This window comes from Fukomys damarensis, unplaced genomic scaffold (genome assembly GCF_012274545.1).
Source record: "Fukomys damarensis isolate Sample0158 unplaced genomic scaffold, DMR_v1.0_HiC HiC_scaffold_21, whole genome shotgun sequence".
Lineage (NCBI taxonomy): Eukaryota > Metazoa > Chordata > Mammalia > Rodentia > Bathyergidae > Fukomys > Fukomys damarensis.
The window spans coordinates 41,562,852-41,577,682 of record NW_022900933.1 but is presented as its reverse complement, the minus strand read 5'-3'; positions in this window follow the sequence as shown (position 1 = coordinate 41,577,682).

The following is a 14,831-nucleotide window of genomic DNA, read 5'->3' as shown; positions in this document are numbered from 1 at the left end:
TGCCAATGATTATAGGAATTGATATCTTTAGAGGTTCCTGGGGCATCCTGAGGAGCTGAACATAGCAGCAGACCCAGAGCCTGACCTCAGGGTGAAGATGGGCAATGCCAGGCTATGGGGCACTGGTCAGAGACCCTGCCCCATCTGCCCTGCATGTTGTCTTCCTAGCCCAGCTGCCCTGTGCAGCTCTGCCCATAGGTGCAGGGGTGAGGAGGCCCCTGAGAAGAGCAGGGGGCTCCTTTTTGCACATATGTGGAGTCCTCTGGACTCCCTGGCTGTGTCCTTGCCCCCCATTAACATCACTACCAGCCCCAGAGAGCACAGGGCCTCATGCCCTGACCCTCTCCACCAAGTTGCCCTGTATGGGTATACATAGGCACCTGTGACCCAAGCCTGTCCACTGCCCCATGGAGACCCACATGCAGCTGGTCATCCCTCTTTGCTGATTACAGCAGCTGTGGGTCAGTGCTCAGTTCCAGCCATGGCAGCCTGGAGCTGCAGCCCTGCAGAGCAGAGTCTGTGAGAGGCAGTGGCCCCCAGTGACCCATTGTCTCAGCAGCCATCTCGGTCCTGTCAGCTCTGTCCTAGCCTGTGCCTAGAGTGAGGGCTTGGGTCCTGGGAAGTGGCCTCTGGTAAGCCCCAAAGCATCCTACAGAGCTCCACCTTTCTGTGTTGGCCCTATGAGTGCTCCTGCCACACCTGGCATCTGTGGCTCTTCTGGGGTGCAGGCCAACGCTGAGCCCATGCCATGCCCCTGGATTACAGGGACACTTCCCTGATGGCAAGTGGCAGGTCCAGCACAGGCTGGCCATGTGTGGCAGTGGGCTGGAACTACACACCCCCTTCGACCTCTCTGTGGCACTGGCCAGGTGCCTGTTTTGTGTGAGTGCAGATTACATCTGTTGTTTGCCCTGGTCTAGATAAACAGCAGTGGGACTGACTTGGTCTCCTATCTTCTGGTCTCACCGGTGAAGCCACAGAGGTCCCCCAGCAGGGAAATGGCTGCCCAGACACCTGTCCTGAACCCTCTTTGCAGAAGTGGGCCCTGAGGATAGGGTCTGGCCAGGAATAGCAGGCTCACTCATGGGCAGAGCCCTTGCTCCCTTAGGCAGGCTGGCAGGAGTTTGCGTGTGAACATGTGCACCCAGGGCAGACAGCCTGAGCCTGAGACTTGTGGAGGGCTGACCTCACTGCATATAGCAGCTCCTTGTCCCCCTCCCTGACACTGCCCCAGGCAGGCATGGCAGGAGATCTTGTTCTTCACTCTGTCCCTGTGTGCACACCCCCACTTAGCTCCCTCATGTCCTCCTGTGTGTCCACCCACCCATATCCCGGTCCATGTGTGTACCACTCTGGACACCGGCCCTGTGCCAGGCCCTTCCGCTGACCCCTTGGCCTGTTTCTGGGAACTCTTCTGTTCCTGGCTGGCTTGCCCAGGGGAAGGGTGCCTCAGCCTGACACCAATCTCTCCTAGCCTCTAGGAGGTGTGTGGCAGGGTACCAGGCCCTTCCAGGGGATGGGGGCTCCTACTGTTTCCGTGACAGTCCACAGAGACCAGACCTCTGGGGTCGCAGCGGGTGCTGAGCACTGGTGTCAGACTGCTGGGAGAGAAGCCAGTGCAGTGGAATGGTGATTGAGATGTGTGCCCCCTGGTGGCTGCCCTTAGCCTCTGTCGAAGGACACTCCTTGGTAGCTGTCAGGAGGGAGGGATATGAGGATGCCCACTAGGGCTTTGTCAGGGTCCCACCACCTCTGCTGAACCCATGGCCTTGGAGCCACCAATACTGCACCCCACTGCAGGACTAGCCCATCATGCCCCAGGCCAGCAGAGGCATCCAGGACCAGTCTGAAGACAGATGGCCCTTCTGGCTTCAGGATCTGCACACTATTCCTCCCCCAAGACCAGAGGCACCCATTTTATGATCAGTGCCCTCCACATTCCCTTAGCTGTTGCCCTGCAGGGTGCCCTTGCTCCTTAGACACTGGGAGGGACCCATGGTGAACCAGGAGGGGGTTCCAGGCCCTGCATGTTTGCTGAGCTGTGGGCCACTGTCCCTGCATCCTGTGTTACGTGCCTGGAGGGGCTGCTGGTCCCAGGGGAGGTCTGAGCTGGGCCAGGCTGGCAAGGGTGGGGCCAAGGGTTGGCTCTAAGACCAGTGGTGCCTACAGCCTGCCCAGGTCTTCAAAGGGGCAATGGGCGGTGGCAAAGGCAAGCTCTTTATGGTTTTCCTGTGGCTCAGGAAGCCATTGTCTCCACACAATGGGCCTGGCTGAGACCCACAAGGGCCAGGGCCCTGGACTGGTGGGCCCAGCCCTGATCTCAACTGTGACCACACCTCAGTCCTCTCGACCCTGATGCTGGCCCTTGCTGATGATCTTTAGGGCCCTCATGTAGTACCCACCAGGGAGGAGCCACGGGGTAGGGGCACTCCCAGGTTAGCTCCAAAGGTTCGTAGTAGAGGGGGTGCCTGCAACCACCCAGTCCCACTGCTCACACAGAAACCTGCCAGGCCCATTGGGCAGAGATTCAGGCAGGAGGCCTTGTCATACACACTTGGTAGATGAGAGGTAGTGCCTACTCTGCCAGGTGATGTGGGGAGTCCTTTTCTTTGGTAGCCATGGGGCCTCTGCAGCAGCCCAGCTGAGTAACTGCTTCTCTCTATTTGGAGTGTACGGTGAATAACAATGCCAGGTATCTGCCCTTTGTGAGGCCTGGACCCTAACCTGGCCTGGCTACCTGGCCCATCTCAAGGGGACAGCTACCGTGGCCTCTGCCCACAGCCTCAGCCTAGTGGAGCCCAGTTGGCTGCTGCCGCGACATCCCTGGGTGGGAGGGTATAGGTCAGACCTTGGCGGGTGGAGGTTGGTTCAGGACGAAAGGGTGAGCAGGGTAGCATGCACTATTCATGGGGTGAGGCCCAGAGAAAAGTGTTGATATGCTCCAGGGTGGAGGGGTCAACCACCAGCATCCATGCAGCCCAGGGTAGTGGCTGGTGGCTTCAGCTGGCTGAACTCTCGATTCCTGAACAACAGAAGGGTATGACCCCATCACCATTGTGACCATGCTCAGTGGTGTCCTCACCAGCAAAGCTAACGGTACATGTTGCTTAGCTATACCATCTCTAGAAGCAATGGTAAAGGGAGATGCAGCTGGATGATTCACTTGTTTTCCCTGAGCCATACACAAGACATGCACTTGTAAAGCAATGGCCCTGGGGATCATGGAGATGATGTTAAATTTCCTGGACTCTGGCCTGGCAGGATAGGATGGACTGCCATACTCCCTGGGGCACCCTGGGGCCTCACTGACTTCAAGCTCCCTGTCCCAAAAGCCCCTGAAGGTAATGTCTCCTCCAGCCACGTGTCTCCTTCATTCATTCATGAATTATTCACTGCACAAGAAAGTGCATGAACAAAGCCTCAGCAAAGCCCTTTCTCTGTCCAGGAGCATGGGGGAGGAAGCCAGGTCCTCATCCTCTCACACATGTCTTGGAAGGGATACAGGCTTTAAACCATGCTAGTGCACACACAGACCCATGGACGTGTGTGAATCCCAGCAGACAGGGCGGTACCTAGGAAGTATGGTGTGCTGGGTACCCTCTGTTCCCAAAAACCCTGGAACCCTGGATGTAGGGAGAAGTTAGAGGGCTAAGGGAGGTAAGGCTAGCCCTCAAAAGCAAAGCTGCTGTTCTCCCCTATGTATTCCAGGTGGGCTGGGTGCAGGGATAGACGTGGGGGTGGGGGGTGATCATCCTGCAGCAACTAGCTCAAGGGAGTGGGGATGGTGTAGGGAGGCATTCCCTTTAGGCAGCAGCCCACCTGTAGCCATTCTGCCATTTGGGCAGCACCTGGATAAGGCACCCCCACCCCGCCAGGCTAAGGGGAGCCTTCTGGGCCTTCTCTACCCTTCCCCAAGTCAGCTCCCTTTCTACAGTGCCCCCATGCTTGCTGGTGTGAGGGTGGGGCCAGATCTGCTGATGGTCAGTAAAACTCAAGAGACAGAATACTGGCATCCAGTGAGGAGGCCCAGAAGAGCCTCAGGCCTGGGCTGGAAGTGTGCTGCATCAGCCCAGGAAAGCTTCCTGGAGGAGGAGCTGGCCAGGCAAAGATGGGGTGCCCAAAGTCACAGGCATACAGTAGAGGCAGGGCCTCACTTGTGTGGGACCCAGGTAACAACAGGGTAAAAGAGGGCTGCACATCGAGGCAGGAAGGACCCTACAGCATGGGCAGTGGGGTCCTCTGGGAGTGGGAGGGCTGGGTCACAGCAGGGGACAGCCTAGCTGGGATAGGAGTGTGTGGCCACAGAGGCAGAGAGCTGTGCTTGGCTGTGAAGAGCCTCTCAGCCCTGGCCAGATAGGGGAGATGAGGTGGAAGTGCCTCAGCGCTGCCGGCCCAGGTTAAGGAAGGGACGGAATCTGGAGACTGCTGAGTAGAGCCCTTAAGTGGGGAAGGTACTGGAGAGTGCAGCATGGAGAGGAAGGGGGAGGCCAGGAGCTGGGCAAGGTCAGGCTTGCAGGCCAGGTGTAAGTGGGCTGGGGGCATGGGCAGATAGGGTGTCCCCATGCTGGAGCCAGTTGAGTCACCACTGATCCACTGTCTGGGCACCAAGGGGTCTGTGTCGGCCACACTGGTGAGAGGTAATAAAGGGCAGGAGTCGGAAGCCGCCATGCCTCCTACTTCCTGCAGCTTGTGGGGGAGGGCGGGCCAGGGGCTAGTGGGCATCTGCTCATACAGGCCCAGGTATCCACACTACCCACTAGCTCACAATGCAGGGCACTCGTGTGCCCACAGCCAGTCTGGCTATGCTCTTGGAAGATGGGATGGAAGGTGTCCAGTGGGCAAGAGAAGCCCAGGAGGCTGCTGGCATGTGTACACCTAGCTAGGCCACCCGGGACAGGTTCTCATAGGAAGACAAGGGGTGCCACACGTGGGCAGCAACTCCAGGCTTAGGGGCTGTGGCTCTTCTGCACCCCAGAACTAAGCCTGCAGGGCGAAATGGGTCAGGTGCCACCCAGGGCCCTCAACACCATTTACCAGTCATCCTGCCACTCTAGCTCCCAGGGAACTGCCAACTAGTTAGGTGGGCTTAGTTCCTGCCAGGGCCCGCCTCTCCCTGGCTGCCACCTTCCCATAGCCATTGTCTGGTGGCCTCAGTGCTGAGAGCAGGACAGACAGTTTATCCCAGGCTGCCCCACGGAACAAGTCCTCTGGCACCTCTTGCCTCAGTCGCTCCAAACTGCTCCTCCCCCATGGCTCTAATCCAGCTCCGCTGCCCTGCGCGAAGCCTTGCGGGTCCCATAGGCCACAGGCCCATCCTCCTGGGCCAGCGCAAGAGACGCTGGCTGGGCCTCGGCAGGGAGGCCTCTCCGACGCCCGCGGTGCTGCAGGGGCTGACCTGCCCTGCACCGACGCGGGAAAAGTCTCACGCAGACCAGAAGAAGCAAATAGCTTCCCTCCCTCACCAGGAGCAGACTCCCCGCAGAACACGCGCGGCGGGGCGGAGTCCGGTCCGGGGGCGGGCCAGTTCCTGCTGCGCTCCCCGGATTGGCCTGCAAGCCGGCGCGCCGGCTCCTAATTGGTCTTCGGTCGCTGGAGCGCCGCTGCGAGATAGACTCGGAGCGATTTGGGCCGGCGCGCTTGCTAGAGCGGCCGCGCGGCTAAGCGGGCAGGGCTTATCAGAGCGGGCAGATGGGGCTGTACTCACACGAGGGCCCCGGCTAATTCAATGGCCATTGTCCCCCGGCCCCTTTGTTCGAGGGCGGCCGCTTCCTGCAGAGCGCGCGGGGTCGGGCACCGGAAACCCCGGCGCGGAGGCCGGCCCAGCCCGGTCCTGACCTGGCTCTCTAGACTGCGGCTGCAGGCGGGAAGATGGCCGGGATGTCCTCTCCCAAAGAGTCAACAGTAGGGCTGGGTTCATGAGATCGGAGCCCGGAGAGCTGGAGGAGGGACAAGGACGTCCCCACGGGCTCCTCTATATCCTGACCTTGCCAGGCAACACCTGCTCCCGCTGCCTAGGCAGGAGCAGCCCACGGGCTCCGGCAGAGAGGGAGGCATCTTGTGCTCCTGCCCTCCAAGGACAGACCACACCTGGCCGTGGCCACCTTAGCCCAGCACTCTGACGGTCTCGGATGCTAGAATGACCTATGGAACCGGTGGGAGAGGGAATGGGCCTGAGGCATTCTCACCCTGGCACCCTAGGCCACCCTGCAGCAGGGCAAGATGTCACATGTCCTAGTGCCTTCTGCCTGACAGAGCCCTCTCTGGTGGGAAGCAGTGTCACAGGGCCTCACAGGACCCTGTTCAAGGAGTAGGTCACCAAGGGTTTGCACGTGTGGGTGAAGCAGGCAGGGGACAGCCAAGCAACCCAGAAGTGGTGTATGGCTGGACTGCCAAAGCTAGCCACTTACCAGGACCACAGTTGCTGTGTTCCCCACAATGGACTGTTGAACAGGCCACATCACTACTGACATTGCTGCCACTATGCCTGTCCCACTGTTGCTGCCCCTCACATTGCCAAGGACATCAGGAGCTGGACAGTCATGGCCTCTTCCTATTGCCTAGGCTCCCACAGCAGAGCCTATAAGAGGCAAACCATAGAGGGTCCTGGGCCAGGGGTTGCAGGTAAGGGACAAAGTGGGTCTGAGACTCCCACCAGTTCCTCCTGACAGCCCAGTGAGGCTCAGAGAGGTCTGACCCCCTTCCTCTAGTCCACTATCTTTCTGGTTCACTGTTTCAACCTTTGGGGCCTCCCTGGGGATGAGGGATTTGTGCCATCCAGAAGGCAGCCCAGTGACAGCCCAGCCTGCCATTCCAGTTCTGGCGGCCCACCTTCCTACCTCCCCTGCCCTCAGGACTCTGGCCACAGCTCCCCCTTTCTCCCTTCCTGGAGAGACTCTCCACCCCATCCTACTCACAGAGGTCAAGATCAAGAGCCAGGCCCCATGTAGCCACTGATGAGGCTCTGCTCAGACCCTGGAATGCCCTCCAGGGCCCAGGGGATGCTGCTGCCCACCTTCCTCCTCTCCTTTCTAGGACCCTCACCCTGTGGCTCAGGCTTGCCCTGTACCTCTTGTCATTTCTGCATAGAAGTGTGATGCCCTTGAGAATGGAGTCAGAGCTGGGCTGTGTACCAGTACACACCCAGGGGTGGGGGTCATCTCTGCCACCCATGGCGAGAGCTGTAGCTGGAAGCACTGGTAATACTCCCCTGTAAGTGGGGTACAGGTGTCAGGCTCCGCCCTCCTACTTCTTATGGAGCCTGTGGTGCTCTCAAGACTCCTCAACTGGGAGGGACTGTCCCCACCTTTGTGCAGGTCAGGGGTCCCTGGGACCACATCCCACAGAGGCATGCTGGTGCCTACATAGCCGGCTGCAGCAGTCCTGCATGGTGGACATTGCTGTCACCTCCTGGCCTCCTGTCCAGGGACACCTAGACCTCTCCTGTGGCCCTTCTTCTCCTGCCCTTACCAGGGTCCTGACTGTCTAAAGAACCGTGCTGTTCTGGGGAGAGGGACTTTCTGTCCCTAGAGAAGCTCTAGTCATTGCTCTGCACAAACGTCAGCAGTTGGCTCTAGGCTTCCTCTTCCAGAAAGCCCCCATGCCATCAGCCGGCCCAGGACACCCATACCTGAGCATGGGAGCCGACACCAAGGAGGCCAGGCTGGACCTTTGCCCTTCCCGGGCCCTGGGTAAGGCTGCAAGGGTGCTGGGCTCAGAGGACCAACTCTGTGGGAGGTCTGTGTGAGTCATCTCAGGCCCAGGCACAAATGCAGGAAACTGCCATTCTGCTGTACTCTATTTTCTCCCACAGAGGGAAAGTCGGTCACACGAAGGCATTGTTCCCAGCCAGTGCCTTCCTGGTGGGCTCCTCCATGCACTGGCCTTACACTGAGCTGCTTCCCCTAGAGACCCAGGGGCGCCTGGAAGTGGGGACTGTGACTGGTGCAGCCAGCTTTGCTGACACTAGCACAGCTACCAGCAGGTGCCCAACAGGAGCCTAGTGAGGCCAGGGCCTGTCTTGCCCAGGCAGGGCCATACACACTGGTAATACATGGCTACCTTGTGCCCACTCCTGGGCCCAGCAAGGCCTGCAGACCCCAGGCCTGGCCTAGGGAGACCCTACCACAGCTGAGAGTAGGGCTGCCCATGTGGTGAGGAGCACACAGCTCTTTTATGACCCACCTGCCTGAGCTTAAGCACTATCTCACCTCACTGGGGATGGGGTCAGAGTGTGGAGGTACTGTCCTGCAGTGAGCAACAGGGACCAGGAGACCTGGACAGCCCTACCAGGGGTTGTACAGCTGGCACCTGGGCCTTAGTACAGGATAGGTGTGTGACTCTGATGGGTGACCCCTCTCTCCACTGTGCTGGATGCTGGGGGCCTGGGCATCTTCACATGGGCCTGGGTGGGGAACAGTGTATTATGCCATCAGTGCCCAGGACTGGGAAGGGGCCCTGAGTGGGGAGAGGGTAGTAGCACAGGAGGTTGGAGGCAGGAGTTGCCACTGTTGCAGGCATGGGTCTACCTGGAATTTGGGAGTGTGGGTGAAGAGCGAGCTGGCTGACCTGACCCGGGGTCTTGAGTTCCCACAGAACATACACCAGAAAGTCAGCAATGGAGAAGCCCAGCACACTGCCCATGCTCCCCAACAGATGCCTAGGAGAGGGAGTCTGAGGGATCCCCTGGTTAGAGGCCCAGGCCTCCCATGGGAAGGGCACAGAGCCAGGAGATGGTGAGGGTGTAATGAAGGCTCTGCCCTCACAGGCATGAGGCAGTGCATGCCTCAGCCTCTCTAACTCCCTGGGATCTCCCTGTGGGACCCCTGGCTTTCCTGTACACTGCTCCTCTGCAGCCCATGGCCAAGTCCGTCCCTGTCCGTCCTTGGGCATGTGCTTGCATCTAACTGTACAATCCTCTCTTCCATGTGCTGACACTTTCTGCCTCACATTTGCTCCCAATTTTTAAATTATAGTAAAATACATATTACATAAAAGTTACCATTTGAGCTTTTTTTGGGGGGATACCAAGGATCGAACTTGGGACCTTGTACTTGTGAGGCAGGCAGTGGAACCACTGAGCTAAATCCCTGGCCCACCATTTGAGCATTTTTAGTTGTTTGTTTTTTAATTGAGAGTATGTATGGTGTAGTGGTACATACCTACAATCCCTGTACTTGGGAAGTTGAAACAGGAGGATTACAACTTTGAGGCCAGCCTGGGCCTCTAAGGAAACCCTGTCTCAAAAACTAAAAATGTGATATCAAAAGAATTGTGTGTGCTATGGCAAAATTACAGCAGTACAGAGAGGTCTGCAATGAAAAGCAAGGCTCCTCAGCCACAGTCAACCCTGCCAACCGTCTTTGTGTTCTTTTATTACACTGAAATACGCAGAACCATCTGCCATCAGAAACCTCTTTTAAGTGAACGGCTCCATTGTATTGGCATGCTCTTGTCACAAAGCCATCGATATTGCCACCTCTGTGAGGTCCACCGCCCCATAGGAGACTGTCCCTGTCACTGATTCCCACTGCACAGCCCGCGCTGGGTTCACAGGCTCTCCACAGATCTGACCCAGGGACCTCCTATGACTGCAGCGGTCAGCCTTTGCCCTTCTGCGACAGGCTTCTTCCACTCACTGTGAATCCTGTATCTCCATCACCTTGTAGCATGAAAAATTCCTTTTTTATGTGTTTCAAGACAGGGTCTCGAGATGTTGCCCAGGCTGGACTTGAACTTACAGTTCCCCTGCCTCTGCTTCTTCAGTACCTGGTGTTAAAGATGTGCACAGACAAGACTCCACACCTGGAAGTTTTCTTCCTTTCCTGGCTGAGCACTCCCCGTGGATGGGCTGACCACCTTTTTAACTGATTCCCTGCCCACAGATGCTTCATTCTTTTACTGTGTGGAAGTGTTAAATTGGATGAAGCCTAGTTGGTGTCTTTTTTTTTCAGTTGTCTGTTTTTGGTGTCATATACAAGAAATCACTGCCAAATCCAATGTCACAAAGTTTTTGCTTATGTTTTCTTCTAAGTTTTTACAGCATAGCTCTTACTCTGGGTCTTTGATGGGTTCTGAGTTAATTTTGTGTTTGGTGTCTAGCAAGATCCAACCTCACTCTTCTGCAAATAGATATGCAGTGTTCTTCAAGATGCCCCCTTGCAGTTAGTCCCTGCAAACAAGCCGCGGCCTCCACCCCAACAGAAACCAACCCTATCTGTCCTTGCTAAGGTGTACCCTCCCACTGGCTCAGGCCAGGAACCCTGGGAGCCACCCCAGTTCTCCCGTGTCCTTCAAATTCATTCGTGTTGGATCCAGCCAGGTCTTCATAAAGTGGTGCAGTGTCAGGACATCTTGTCCCCCAGGGTGTCTGTGCTCTTGTGCTCTCTCTCTGGAGTCTCTATCCCTTGGTGCCAAAGCCACAAGGGTGATAGAGATGGCCCCACCCCTCCTTCCTCCAGCTGCTCAAGTCTTTTCTGAAAGTCTGTTCAGAAAAAATTTCAGACATACTTAAAAGTAGACAGATACATAAAAAACTTTGCTGCACCTCGCAGCTACCCACTTGAGTCAGCTCTGCCATCTGCCCTCCCGATCCTAGATGTCACCTGCTACTTTAACTTGCGCCTCCAGCCCCTTTCTCAGAAAAGACAGCAAGGTAGCCACAGCACATTTAGCAGCAGAGAACATCCACTTCTCAGCACATTGGATGGCACCAGGTGCTACCTGGAGCCTCAGAAGGGCTGAATGAGTTGGGCGTGGGGACACGCCCCTGTAACCCCAGCACTTGGGAGGCTGAGGCAGGAGGAACACCATGAATTTGAGGCCAGCCTGTGCTTCATGATGAGTTCAAGGCCAGCCTGAACTATATAAAAAGACCCTGTCTCAAAAGGTGTGTGGGAGGGTGATGAGTGGAAGCAGCCCCTGCAGAGTAGGCCTGCCAGTGCTGAAGGTTAGGGTTTCTCTCTCCTACGCCCAGTCCACCCAACCCACTGCTATCCCTCGCATGCAGCCCATGTCTTCCAAGCACCCCTAGACAGCCCTGGCAGATGGACCCCAGGGCTCAAGCAGGAGCTGGGGGTATGGGTCTGCAGGGCCTTGTGGAGGGAGGAGTCTGCAGGTGGTTGTACCACAGACCCAGCCATCAGTACTCCAGTGAGGGACCAGGAAGGCCCTGGGTGTCTACCTCACACATCAGGCACATGGAGGTGGGGGCTGGGCCTCTCAGAGCCAAAATTGCAGAGCAGCACCCCTGCACATGCCCACATTGAGAGTACTATGTCCCTAGAGGTAGCTGGTCCCCCAGCCCGATTGTCTCCCCAGGGTCCTCACGCTGGCAGCTCCTTGTACATTGCTCCAGACACAGCCTGCTGTCTCCCCACTGGAAACCAGAGCCTTGGAGGAACACAGCATTCACCCTGCTGTCTAGGCCACAGGACACTGCCTGAGAGCCTCCTCCAGGTCAGTGCCACCAGGGGCCTGGTTCACCAGAGCACACAGATGCCCTTCCTTCAGCCCTTGCCCCACCCCTTACAGAGAAAGGAAGATCTTCTATGTCCCCAGACTTTGTCCTGGCTGTGGTGCCACCTCCTGTTTTGTGTTTGCTGGGTGTTCCTGTCCTTAGCCCTGTAAACTATGGGTCTGAGACTTTACATGGCAAAGGAGACCATGTGATGTGACTGAAGAGCCTGAGATTGGAGATAATCTAGGGCTCTCAGGGGTCCAAAGCGTTTCCCAGGTGTCCTGAAGAGAAGGCAGGATGGCAGTGGAGCTGAAGGGACCAAAGCCATAAGACAGCAGATATGGCCACTTTGAAGACAGAAGTGTGGCACCCTAGAAGCTGAGAAGGTGAGGGTGTCCCCTCCCTGAGCTCCAGAGGGGACTTATCCTGCTGACACTGTGACTGGAGCCCACAGGGCCATGCTGGATCCTGCCCTACAGGATGGTGGAGCTTTTAAGTCTGGAGAGTTGCCTTGCAGCTAGCAACTGAAGGAGACTGACAGGGGCTACTCTGTCCCCACCATGTGCTGTCTCAGTCCCTGAATTCAGCAGTGTCTCTGAAGCATTCTGCCCAAGCCAAAGCCAGAGGTGGCTTTTCAGAGTCCTCTCTTGGCTCAGGCCATCAGGCCCCATGGAGTCCCCTCACCCCATCATTCCTGGGGGACCAAGGGACTCATGTACACAGCTACCACTCTCAACAATGACAGAGCCTGCTCCCTGCCAGGCCCCCAGTGCCCCTTTAAGCCACAAGGAGGCCACCTGGGCTTGCCCTATTAGGACAAGCTGCTTCCTTCAGCAAGAGGAAGACAGGTGCAGTGAAATGCTGGCTTCTTCCAGACACTGTTGTGGGGATGGCAGACTCAGGTGGGCAGAAGAGCAGGTGGCTGGGACAGGGGTCTCCTGGCCTGAGCACAGGCCCCTGGCCCCATCTCTGCCTGAGCTGCTGTTGTGTTCTCATTGTCCACACAGCCACAGGCAAGAAGGAAGGGACCTCACAGGTAGCCCCAGCTACAGGAGGAAAAGGCCCACCTGCCTGTTGGGTGGGCAGGTGGTTTCTCTGGCCAGTAGGCAGCCAGGTCAAAGTCAGGAAGCACAGTGGCCTACAGTTCCTGGAAGTGGCAGTGTCTCAGATGAGGTGGGTATGCCGATCATGTGTCCCAATTTAAGACGCCCCTACCTTGATGCTGTGGTAGCTCAGGACTTAGCTTCTTCTTTTTAATTTATTCTCTCTCTCTCTCTCCTTTTTTTTGGTACCGAGGTTTGAAATCAGGACCTTCTGCTTGCCAGGCAGATGTGGCAGCACTGAGCTACATCCCTTGCCCAGTTTCTGTTTTTTAAAAAATTGATTTTACTGGTATTCTTTTGATGTACATAAGGATCATATTCATCATAGGGAATTTGTACCTGTACATAATATATCTTGATTCCATCCCCTGCATTCCTCTCCCCTCCTTTTAACCCTTCTTCCCTTTTTTTTTTTTTTTTTTTTTTTTGGTACTGGGAATTGAACTCAAGTCCTCGTGCTTACAAGGCAGGCTCTGGAACCACTGATCTAGATCCCCGGCCCTCCCACTTATTTACAAAAGTTTTGTTTCCATTTCTTCTTTCTGTTCTTCCTTTTCCTTTCCTTTCTTCCTCCCTTGTTCCCCATCCTATTTGAACATTTTCTTCATACTTCCCAATATCTGTCATCCATTTTGGCTTTCATTTATGCTTTCAGTTTCTCACATGAGAAGCAAGCAATATTTAAATAGGTGTCTGATTTTTTTCACTTAAAAAGTATGGCCTCAAGTTGCTTCCATTTACCTAAAAATGTCTCAAGTTTATCCTTCCTTATGGTAGAGAAGTGCTCCATTGTATATAAACACCATTTCTTCTTCTTCTTTTTTTTTTTTTTTTTGGTGGTACTGGGGATCAAACTCAGGTTCTTGCACTTGCAAGCCAGGCACAGTGCCACTGAGCTAAATCCCCTGCCTTTTCCTTTTTTTTTTTTTTTTTTTTTTTAGCCAGGGTCTCACACTGTAGTTGAGGCTGGCCTTGAATTTATGGTGATCCTCCTGTCTCAGCCTCCTGAGTGCTGAGATTACTGATGTGTGCCACCATGCTTGGCTAACACTATATTTTATCCATTCATCCCTTGGTGGACATCTGGGCTATTTTCAAAATTTAGCTATTACAAACTGTACTGCTATAAACATGTATGTGCATATATTACTGTGGTATGATGCTTTTCCAGGAAGATACCAAAAAGGGGAATAGCTAGGTCAAATGGAACCTCCGGTTTTAGTTTTTGTTTGCAGTACCAGGGATCGAACTCAGGACCTTGAGCTTGCAAGGCAGGTGCAGTGCCGCTGAGGTACATCCCCTGCCCCAGTTTTAGTTTTTTAACGAAATCTCCACACTGATTTCCACAGCGGTTGAACCATTTTATACTGTCACCAACAGTGGAGAAGGATCCTTTTCCCCCACAGCCTTGCCAGCATTTGTTACTGGTTAATTTCTTAATAACAGTCATTCTTTCTGGAGTGAGATGGAATCTCAGATTTGTTTTTTTTTGTTTGTTTTTATTTTTTGGCTTTTTTGAGACAGGGTCTCACGATGTAGTTGAGACTGACCTGGAACTATGTATCTCAGGCTGGTCTCAGACTCACAGCGATCTTCCTGCCTCAGCTGCCAGAGTGCTGGGATTACAGGCACATGACACCACGGCCAGGTTTTTTTTTTTTTTTTTTTTTTTTATACTGGGGAATGAAATTCAGGACCTTTGGCTTTCGAGGCAGGTAGTGGAACCACTAAACTAAATCCCACCCTCCCCTTTCTTTAAAATACTCAATTTTTTTTTGTGCGGGGTATCAAACTCACGACCTTGCACTTGTGAGGCAGGCGTGGCACCACTGAGCTAAATCAGGGCCCCCTTTTATTCAAAGATAAGGTGGCTGAATGTGGTTGGAGTTGTTTCTGCATCTTCTGTTGTATTGATCCTGTTTTGTTTTGTTTTTTTTTTGCCAGTATCACGCTGCTTTTATCATGGTAATTTCAAACCAGAGATTGTGATGTCCTTCGCCTTGTCTTTGTTGCCTAGAATTGCTTTTGCTATTTTTGATTTCTTCTGGTTCCAAATGAAGTTTAGGATTGTTTTCTGTAAGTTCTGTGACATATGTTATTGGTATTTTGTTCGAGATTGCATTACACCTATGTAAAAGTTTTGGAAGTATGATCATTTTCATTAAATTCGTTCTGCCTATTTGAAGAACTAACTTCTGACCTACGGGACCTATTATGTGATGTTATCCGGGGCTGGGCGGGCAGCACTGCTTGGCCAGGGGATGGGGGTGCGG